Here is a 12,218-nt window from a genome sequence, read left to right on the forward strand (position 1 = left end):
GACTCTAGTCCAACATTGGATCTCGAGATACGGAACACCTTTGCAGATTCATTCCGATCAAGGGAGGAATTTCATCTCTGCTGTGTTTAAGGGCCTATGTCAAATTCTCGGAATTGAGAAAACTAGGACAACACCACTACACCCACAATCGGACGGCATGGTGGAGAGATTTAACCGCACAATCCTGAATAATCTCTCGCTTATGGTCTCCAGAAATCAACAGGATTGGGACAAGAAGCTACCTTTGTTCCTGCTGGCCTACCGCAGTGCTGTCCACGAGACTACCGGATATGCCCCATCTCAGATGCTCTTCGGACGAGAGCTTCGGCTACCTTGTGATCTCGTCTTCGGTCGTCCTCCAGATGCGCCTTCATCGCCTGAGGAGTACATCCAGGATCTCCAGGCCCGGTTGGAAGACGTTCATAACTTCGCACGAGAGCGAATCAACATCGCGGCGGAGAAGATGAAGACCCGATACGACACAAGGTCTACTGGACATGAATTCAACGAAGGCGACAAGGTTTGGTTATGGAATCCCATCCGACGGAAAGGTCTTTCACCCAAATTGCAGTCGCATTGGGATGGACCCTACAAAGTCCGTAACCGACTGAATGACGTCGAAGTGAGGATCCAAAAATCACCTAATGCAAAACCTAGGGTTGTACATTATGATCGGTTAGCCCCATACTATGGCCATAGTTAATGAGTATTACGTAAACAACCATGGTTGATAACATAAAAGTTGTAGATAATTTTTGCTTTAATGTTTAGTAATATTTCTTGTTATTATTGTGTTTTCTGTATCTGTTAGTTATTAATTAATGTGTATATTTGCAAACTTGTGATAGAAGTTTGGCACCCTTTCTGGGGATTGTACTGCCCGGGACGTGCAGTCCTTAGGAAGGGGGCAATGTTACAAATTCTGTAAATAGTAATTATTGTAGTAACGTAACCTGTAAATAGTTTCCCGTAATGAATATACAACCCCTTTTCATTCCGCTAAAGTATACGATCCCCTATTTCCTTTTTTTTTCATTGATAAAATTTGATAACGGTCTACGCATTTCGGGAAGCAGAAAGAATGTTGTGGAAACTTCTTCGATGTTTATAAAGGCGTCCTGCGTGATAAAAAGTAGAGTTTCGATTGAGAATTTGTACTGAGAGTGTGTATTAGCTCTGTTTATAGCGAGGCATTTCGCTGTGTTGTTTTCGTATTTGGAAGTAAATACGAGTGTAACCGTTGAGTTTACGGTGTTGAGTGATATTTGCTTAATTGCTGGTGATTATTTTAGCAGTTGTTAACGATTTCTCCTGTACATAGTGTAAATAAAGCTCCTGTGTTTTTATCAAGAACTGTGTCTTCATTTCAAGAAAGTGGAAGTCGCACCGAATCCGTTACAATACATTTTACAAAGTTTACTATTTTACCATCATCATCATCATCAATATTTTTGTTACCATCAAAGTAATTAATCATCATAATTTTTTATCATCATCATGGCCATCATCATCGTCATCATAATCATCTTCGACATAGTTATTATTAATATTATTCATATTATAACTATCGCAATCATCATCACAAACATCACCATCATCATTTCTGGGGGAAAACATGCTATATGGAATTGACATCCAACCAAAACTTCTAAGTGGACGACTTTTTTAACACGCTTTTATTAGCTTCACCTGTATGTATGTATGTATCTTGTAACGGAATCTTGCAGCTCAAATTTCGCCCACTTCCTGCGATCGGATTCTTTTGAAATTTGGCACGCGACCTCAGACCCGATGACAATGCAATATTCTATAATCAAATTAATAAACTCTTTTAATTGTTAGTTTCCTCCAATTTAACTCAATATTTTGGCATAAATCCAACAATGTGAAAAAGGAAAAATTAAAAAAAAAAAAACATTAAAAAATGCTCGCAAAAATTGTTTAAAAATATCTACAAAAACCTTTAATTTTTCAGCATCAGACAAAATTTGTTTCAATGTTCCAAGGTAATTAGAACATGAAATGTAACTGTTTTTAACTAATTTCATGCCAAAATTTAGGTGAGCCTTCAATTGGAAATTCATTGCTGATTAGACCATTGTTGAACAAAACTTTTATTCAAATGCATCTCAAATTTTCAAAGTAATGTAGATATGATTTCCGCACACATACATCGATATTTTTCCGTAAAACAAGTTAAACTAAAAAGAAGAAAATAAAATAATAGTTTAAAAATCTAAAAAAACACGCTTTCGTAGCAAAATGAACTGAAAAGTGAAAAATAATCTTTGGATGATAGTAGTTGACCAATCACTTAATTTTAATGTAATACAAAAAAAAAAAAAAAAAACGTGGGGGGCGTCTTATCAGTTGTCTTGAATTTCTTCCATTTGTTGTCCATGCAAAAATGTAAATAGACAGCACCCCACGGTTTTTTGTATTACATTAAAATTAGGTGTTTGATCAACTACTATCATCCAAAGATTATTTTTCACTTTTCAGTTCATTTTGCTACGAAAACGTGTTTTTTAGTTTTTTAAACTATTATTTTATTCTTTTAGTTTTGGGCTTATTCCATAGAGTAGGTACTTCTTGTGATGTATATGATATGATATGGAAATAAAATTATGAACGGAATTAAGGATTTGATGGCATTAGCTAGTTTTGCACTAATAAATGTTTGCAATTATACACAGAGTTCACTTTTTCAAGTCATCAAGTTTCATTTGACTAGAGGCCATGTCAGTCTAGTCGCAGGGGTGATTGTGAGTTCATCAAAAAATACCTGAAAGTTTTAAAGCGAGAAGGGGGGGGGGGGTAATCTTTGGCCCCTATTACTTAAGTGCACCTTTGCCATAGTATTAAATGTATTAAATAGTTCTGAGTCAAAATATTGTGTGTACATTTGGTTAAATTTTTAATGGGTTACAAAGTTACTTTTGAGCTGGTGTTATACAAATTATCTTGACATTTGTCCATCTTAAGGGATAGGTGTCCATCTTAAGGCTCTTGCAGGTATATTTGATGAGTATTATATAATTTAAAAAGATTGCGGAGGTAGGGAGATAAAAGCATTAAAAAAAAAAAAAAAAAAAAAAACACATAATTCCGGTATTTTCGGACATAAAAATACCGGAAATACGTCCGAAAATACCGGAAATTCGGTCAAATACCGGAACAGAATCACCCCTGTAGTCGGCGAATAGGGGCCCTACTCGGAATCAGGGCAGTTTTTATTACAACCCAAATTCAAAATAGTAGAATACTTTACACTTTTTGGAAAAAAGTTTATTTTCACCAAATATAAGGGCAAATTAGGTATTTAAATGAACGTGCCGCCTTTCTTAGACGTTAAAGTGTACATTTCATTTCAAATATACTTAATTAGGAAAAAATCTTAGACAAAATAATCCAAAAGTTTATAGTGATGTGGGTTTGCATTGAGTCAAAAGAAAAAAAAAATAATTTGAATTTTGACCTCTTGAATTCAAATTATGTTTTTCGCAATCACTAGTGTGTGTGTGTGTAGGCATGTGTGTTTATGTGTGTGTGGGGGGTATGTGTGTTTGTGTGCAGGGGGGTATGTGTATGTATGTGTAGGCATGTGTGTTTGTGTCTGTGTGCAGGTATGAGTGTGTGGGTAGTTGTGTGTATGAGTGTTGGTGTGTGGTGGGGAATGTGTATGTGTGTGTAATCATATGTGTTTGTGTCTGTGTGTAGGCATGACTGTGATGAGCGTGTGGGTAGTTGTGTGTAGGTGTGTGTGTATGTGTATGTTTGTGTGTGTATGTGTAGGTGGTGTCTGTATGTATGCATGTGTTTGAGTGTGTGTATGTGTTTGTGTATGTGTATGTATTTGTGTGTCCGCATGTGTGTGTATGTATGCGCGTGTGTGTAGCATATGGATGCAACCTGGACACGGTTTTCGCAAAAGGAGCAGCATCGTGAAGGCTGGTCGACGCGACGGTGGTGATGGCACAGGGTGCTGGCGGGAAAATAAAATGATAGCACATCAAAACAGTCAAGTGAGAACAATAAGCAATCGTGATTGCTCAAAAAAAAAAGAATATTTTCATCTAAAGCGGGAAAAATATTTTCAAAAGAAACAATATTTGAATGCGTCATTTTTCCTGGTTTCAATGCTTTAATCCTTTCACACACGGATTCAACCACTTATTTACATTCATCTCTACTGACAATGTTTTCATACCCTCTTCAATGCGGCAACGAGTTCAATTTTGTTAGCGGGCATTCGGTCTTGAATCGTTTTCTTTAGATATGATGGTACCACAAATTCTTGACCGTACTGTGATCGGTAGAGTTGCTTGACTAGTTTAATACCGAAATTCCTCTTCCTGGTTTAAACTTAACTAGTCAATTTAGAGATGTGACATGGGGTAGAATTTTGCCGGAATATAACATGTGTCACTGCTGTGCCTCAGATGAAGTATCATGCAGTATTACTGATAAACAACGGAAGTCACACATTGTTATATTATAAGATAGTACATAGAATTGCCCAATTCCAACAGCCCTCATGCACTCACGTGTTAAAAAAGATTACTCAAATTTGAGAGAACGTCTTTCACAAGATCTCTCATACACTTTACTTTTAAAAATGTCAAACCAGAACACCTTTTTCGTTTACAGAAATTTCAAAAAAAAAAAAAAAAAGATTCATCACTGCACATAATATTTTTTCAACCTTTTGTTGCTTTATGAGCTATTTTGCTCCAGGAGAGTCATGCACGATTTTGCTTCGTGTTTCTCTTTGGTTTTACTTCGTAGATTCGCATTTGGAACTGCAGTTTATGCAACCGTCCAAGTGTAGTTGGCGTGGATACGAAAAATATAGATTCTTTCCAACACTTATGGACGTAAGAAGCATTTTTCAACGATTATTTTGGACGATTCGCTTTAATTTGGGTTCCTCTCTGCCAGTTGCACAATTTTTCTACCTCATTCACTTCGGTTACTTTTTAGTTGGTCAGTCCTTCTATATTCCTTTAAAATCTTACATACCGTAGATAGTAAAAAGTTAATTTGAATTGAGTTGGATTATTTTTTTTCCAACTTTAAGCAATGATACAATACGGAATTTTGTTTTTTCCTATTTATCACCTTGACGACTCATTTTGAGCAATAAAAAGCTTTTAAAAGGGCGTAAAACAATCCGAGCACCAAACTTTATACGTATGACAGGCTATCTGTTAACAGGTATGCATTTTTTTTTTCACTACTCTTTAAACCTTTTTTAAATTCACATTGAATGAATAAATTATTCTAATTTTTTGACCCATATAAAAATGAATATAATTTTCCAATGAGTTAATGATCCGTAAGTTGTTGAAATAATGTATGCAAAGTTGTTGAAATTGGTTTACCTTCTCATGAATAACGTGTTTAACTCTTTTTGATTAGCATGCTCTCATTTTTCCCGACTCAGGGAAAAGTTTTGTTCAAACATTTCTGATATTCTATTATTTTGAATTTGGGCTGTGTAAAGGTTTATTGGGGGGTGGGGAGGTTAGTGAAACATACTGACAAAGGAACCGTCTTGGCCCTCGACGACCATCAACAAACGTGGGTTGTTGATGATAAACATTTTGTGAAGCTTCTATTAAGTGACTTGAAAAATCAATAAATAGAACTTTAATCAAATAAAAATTTACAAATTTTAAAATTTTTTGCAAACATTATTTTTACTTCCTTTTACAAAAAAAGGAAGTATTGTATTCGCGAAAAAATTTTCACTCAAAAATCGGCCTTAATTTCTATTTTTCGCACTTCCGAATCAATGTTGAGTTCTTTTTTCGACCCGACCACACGTGAATATATGCCTAGGAACCTACAGACACCCGAAATATCCATTTTGACGACCCCCGAGTTAATTACAACGAATTTTCTCGTGACGTCTGTATGTACGTATGTATGTGTGTATGTATCTCGCATAACTCAAAAACGGTATGCCCTAGAAAGTTGAAATTTGGTACGTAGACTCGTAGTGGGACCTAGTTGTGCAACTTCAATTTTGCTTGCATTCGGATGTTCCTAAGGGGGTCTTTTGCCCCTTTTTGCGGGGAAATCATTATTAATTTCGATGTAAACTCAAATGGTGTTACAATTTGTCGGACACTTGGCGATATATCGCCAGTCTTTAGGTCACCAAGTTTTTTCGCCAACTTGGCGAAAAATTTGACGATTTTTTTAATTTTAAATTTGATTTTAATTTGGCCACTGTTGGTGATATTTAGAGAGTAAACAATTGAATCACATTAAAATTGCCAATGATGGGGAAATGACAGTAAATTGGAGTAAAAGGAAGTCATGTGATGCACACATCAGCTCGTTTTTTTAAAGCTCCTTCAATTTTTTTCTTGCTTATACAAAGCGTCAACTTCACGTACGTACAATAAGATGGATTTCATCCAGTTATTCACTTTAGTCAACTGCTTCTATTGTAACCGAATTGCAATAATTTATGCAATAAGGTTTGCGTGCAACTTTATTTATTGAAAAATTAATTCTTAATTAGGTTGATTACATTCGAATACATCTGACGTTCGTTAAAATTTACGTTAATTAAAATTGGAACGTGATTGGATTCAAGAAAGATGTTTAATCATTAAAATTTGTATGGGAAAGAAACTTTTGCCGTGGACATCAATTGTTAATTAGGAAACTGCAAACGTAGACATAATCAAATGAGACCCTATCGGATTTGCTTGGTATGCGGTTAAAATTAAATTTGAAAGTCAAATGCGCTGAAGTTTCGTTTTGTGATAGCTTTTCGTTTGAATGAAAGTTTAAAAATGGGAAATGCAAAGCGATCAGCTGCTCTGACGAATCGCAAATCTTATTGTTTAAAAATTAGGGATTCTCAACCTTTAAGTTCTCGCAACCCAGTTTGCTATCAATATTTTCATCACCCCTCCTCCTTTCTCTCCTCATAAATAGTAATGTACAGGTAGTTATCAAAATAATGGAAACACTTGTAAAAAAAATTTTGGTAATCGCTACTCTGCCGTACATGTTCTGTTTATAAAGGTGCCCTTCTAACTTTAACCGCTCACACTGGTGACTCTATATGGTGATTGAGTTCTCTGGTCACTTTTGCTGCTGTTATTTAGTTTATAGACATTACAATCCACTTTAATACCCGTCGGTTTACTTCACTGAGCTTCTCTTTCCGCCCACTATTTTGCTTTGCCGAAGCTTGTCCTACCGCGCTGTGTGTATGCTATCATGACTTAAGATACTGTACTTTTAGATGCGCCAAAAAGTTGAAATGTTTCAGTTACACTTGCTACAGCTAGACGCGCTCCAACAATTTGGCCTCTTTAAAAATTTGAGAGGTCCGACATTTTACGTGCTTGAAAAAAAATCCAAGACTTCCAGAACTTCCGTTAAACCACCAAATAGTAACAGAATATGTACATTGATATTAAAAAAAAAAAAAAAAAAAAAAAAAAAAAAAAAAAAAAAAAAAACAGATATCTAATTTTATTCTTTATTACTTACAAAGCGCATTCAAAAATGTCACTTTTATTCTCAGGTGTATACTTGTATTTTGAGTATTTTATTGTTAAAGCTACACTGCGACTATATATATCTTAATATATAAAAATCAATGTCCTGAGATAACATATATATATATATATACATATATATATATATATATATATATTAGGGTGTCCCAAGATATAATGGCGAAAAAAAAATTTGTGAAATTGAATACGCATACCCTCCAAATTTTTTCCTTTTCACCTCAGAAATATGAGAAAAACGTTTTATTGCAATAAAATAACGGGAACCCGTGCCGACTTGAGGTCAAAGTTGGACCTGAAATCCTGTACAGCGACTACAGTGGAAATATTGCTAACTGAATAATTCCTTACTACACGTGACATCAATTTATTTGAAGCAGATATTTACAACAATATTAGACTACAAGAAACATTACTGCACATATTTTTATTTCAATGTTTCCTCTTTGCAGTCAGGATAGAGATTCTGGTGCTCTTGAACGCAACGTAACACAAATTGTTTTTGTTCATCATCAGCTGTAAGCAAACCATGAAAGCCCTGCATCATTTTTAACCGCTTTTTCAGCTGCATCGTTTACTGCTGTAAACATTGAGACGGGCTTTTTCACATCAAAGAATGAAATACTATTGACCATAGCATAAAAGCTGGATGAATTTTTGTAGAGCAGCTTTTGAGATAGTTGGGTCCACATTTTCGTACACTTTTTCAAAAGGCACAAATCTTTGTCGGGTGCTTTGACTGCCAAAATGCATTGAAGCCATGGTTTTACGTATATTGTTATTACAAACAAGCAGACATCAAACAATGTTTCATTTTCCTTCGTATCTGATTTTAGTTGTGAACTAAATAGTAATAGCTTTAGGGAGTAAATCGCTCGAACCGTCCATCGAGCTTGGTGCATGGCTCCCGGTGGTATTATTTTAAATTCATTTCTATACCTCCACCTAAAAATATGATAGGCAGTTCTATCAACTCTTGATAGTCATCCCTGACCGTAATATTAGTGAGTTCAGCACGGTAAAAGTCAAGTAAATTTTCCAAGTTAGGGAACAGTTCAGAACAACTCCGCAGCTTCCCCCATAACACTGTATTTTAGTGGGATAGATCAGTTAATATATATGCTGGCGGCAAGCAAAGGAAAGCATTTCTCTATCAAATATTGGCTCAAGAATAGCGCAAGAACCACTTAAAGGACCTGTTTTGGAAGCTGTAGTATCACAACAAAGTGTTTTGAACTTTGTCTTCGAGATTCCAATCAGATTCGAGATTCCAGGCCTTTAAAACAGCCTGTTTTTGTTCTTTTCTTGTAGAATTATCCAGTTTAGACTCAGCAATGAGTTGTTTGTCACATCCTTATGAAATAACTATAGATAAGAGATATTCTTTTGATTTTTGAGCACTCAAAGCAGGCAACACTTTCATATCCCAAGGTAAATTCACTACATGTGGTACCTCGTACTGAAAACCAATTTTTATTCTTTCCTCGTGCTCCTTCCGCTTTTCGGTTCGAATTCTTTGAATTGAAGATACGTAGGGAAATTCATCAACACCCAAGTGCGTCAATAGTAGCTTCAAGAATAAACACATAATCTCGTATACTTGGACACCTGTCCAATGCAGCAACTGATTTCGGAGTGTAATAAAATCGCTCCTCATTACATATTTACTTGTTCCAGGTTCTAGAATACTTGTTCCAGGTTCTGATATACTTGTTTCAGGTTCTGATAAACGTGTTCCAGGTACTGCTTTATGTTTCAGGGAAATCTTCTCAATTAATATTTTCACTAGAGCTCGAAGAGGAATTTTCTTGTACAGGTTCATACAATTCCGAGGATGTTGAAGCGGAATCGTATTTCATGTGCCTGTGTTTTCTTCTTTGACAGCTCAAAGTCGAGCCCTTTCCTCTTTGTCGGCCAGTTTTTTATCCACCTTACCTAAAGTGACCATGTCGATCGGCCTCTCTTTGGAGCTGCAAGAAAATCCCATCTTCCTCTATTTTGATTAACCGAAGTGCATCAGCATGTGCAATATTGAATAAATTGTTTAAATTACTTTCAAATTCTTTTCGGCGCTGCCTGAATACTTCTTGCAGTTTTTTTTTTTTTTTTGCATTTTTTTTGTAAGTCTCTCCAAATTTGAGACAGGGTTTTAAGCTTATTCACACATTTTGGCAACGATTTGGTGGTAATGCGTGCCTTTTCCTAAAAGATGATGCATTCCCGAATAGCGAGATTTGCACTTTTACTGATGGTTAAATTTACTTCTCGAATGTTATAAAACAAAACAGACAGAACTTGTCCGTTAGAGGGAAGTTTCAAACCTGTAATTTGTTTTACGACTCCTATTAAAAATATCTTTTTTCGAACTTCGCAATTCCAGTGCCATGTTTCGTTCCCTATAGAATGACTATACTGCGCTCGCTGACCGGAATGTATTCGTACTGACAAGTTTGACGTTTTGCAAATTGCCACGGATAAACCCCCTCCCTCCCCAACATAGGTTTTTTCTGTTTCCATTTGTTTTCTGTGCACTATTTACAGCTGTTTTGAGCTTCGCAAAGTATCGCGTCGTCAGCGTTTGCTTGCTTATGAATACACGTGCTATTTGCACGTTTAGCCCTTTAGGCGCAAGTCGGCACGGGTTACCGTGCTTCAAATTGCATGAAACTTTTTTTTACAACGGTTTTGATGTAAAAGGAAAAAAATAAGAGGGTATGCGTTTTAAAAAAATGACTTTCATTTTTTGGGACACCCTAATATATATATATATATATATATATATATATATATATATATATATATATATATATATATCAACGCACAGCCGAAACCGCTGAAGCTTCAGACTTGAAATTTTGCAGGCATGTCCGCATGATTACGAAAGTAACCACTAAGAAAGGATTTTTCGAAATCTCAATTAGTTCGGGAGAAATTAATTAAAACCCCTTAATTTCTGCGAAATTAAAAACCTGTCATTGAAATTCAAATCCCTTATTTTCGAAGGCTTTCCTCCATTCAAATCATTATTCAATACTTCATCTCAACTTTTGGTCGATAGCGAACTATAAATTTGATATTGTTTTTGTTTCTCACGTGATTCTTCGAGGCTTTTCTCAAGTCAAATCATAATAATTCTGTCTTTTGCTTTCATTTTTTCAAAACTAGAAACGAAGTTTTTAAGAACATCATCACAGGCGGACTATCCTTTTGAATTTAGAAGAGTGCAGTTTCCTGTTAAAGTTTGCTTTGCAATAACCATTAATAAGTCACAAGGACAGACATTAAAAGTAGCAGGGATCGATTTAAGAGAAGACTTTTTTTCATACGACCAATGTTATGTAGCTTGCTCCAAAGCCAGTTCATCAAGCAGTTTAATAATTTTTGCACCAGAAAAAAAACTAAAAATGTTGTATACAAAGAAGTTCTAGCTTAAACATAGGTATAACAATAAAATGTGGATGGCCTGTGTTTGCAAAGATAATCAATACTTTAAAAGGATCGTTAATAACAGTTAAAGATCAGTTAAGGACAAGGGCATGTATGTGAGGAGTCCAGGGGCCCCGGGATCCTCCCCAAATTAGAAAAAGTTATAGGTAATAAGTAATTATTATAGGGGATTTTCGAAACTAGGTGCACCAAGTACTGTTAACCCCTGCTAATTCCATTACCCGAGCAATGCCGGGTACGGGAATGCTAGTATATATATATATATATATATTGTAACGGATCCGGCGCGACTTCCAACTTTCTTGATAGGACGACACAGTTCTTGATTAAAAACACAGAGAATTTATTTACACTATGTACAGGAAAGATCGTCAACAACTGCTAAATTAATCATCAGCAATTAAGCAAATATCACACCACACCGTAAACTCAACGGTTACACACGTATTTACTTCCAAATACGAAAAACAACACGGCGAAATGCCTCGCAATAAACAGAGCTAATACACTATCAGTTCGAATTCTCAATCGAAACTAACTTTTTATCACGCGGGACGCTTTTATAAACATCGAAAGAAATCTCTCAAATATTCCAAACGCTTCTCGAAAATAGTAGAACGTTATCAAATTTTATCAATGAACAAAAAAAAAAAAAAAAAAAAAAAGAAATACGGGGTTCGTATATTTCAGCCGAATGTATAGGGGCTGTATATTCATTACGGGACACTATTTACAAGTTACGTTACTACAATAATTACTATTTACAGAATTTGTAACAATATATATTTTTTCAAATTCTGAATAAGGTGACTGCTTCAAATAAGGCTGTGTCATCATAATAAGGCATTCCCCCCCCCTATTTTCTGATGTAGGGGAATGTTGGGCAAAGTGAAATAGCGGGGCAAAGTGAAATGGTGAAACATTTACTTAGCTTTTACCACCACCTACCTCGTAATATTTTAACTATGTAGTAACACGTGTAGTCTATTCCAGTCAAGAAAAAACTACCTCTGAAAATCAAAGAATATGATAATGCAAGCAATTTTTAAAAATTGATACTCATATCGTAATTTTTTGATGCCAGGCAAAAATTATTTTTGTTATTATTAAATGATAAAGTTCACGTTATTAACTTTTTAAATATTAATTGAGGCCTACTAATATTCGGCGAAGTATTTATTTATTCAATGTTAAGCTTATTTCTGTTTTAAATATTTTGTACAA

Source organism: Uloborus diversus, chromosome 2 (genome assembly GCF_026930045.1).
Source record: "Uloborus diversus isolate 005 chromosome 2, Udiv.v.3.1, whole genome shotgun sequence".
Lineage (NCBI taxonomy): Eukaryota > Metazoa > Arthropoda > Arachnida > Araneae > Uloboridae > Uloborus > Uloborus diversus.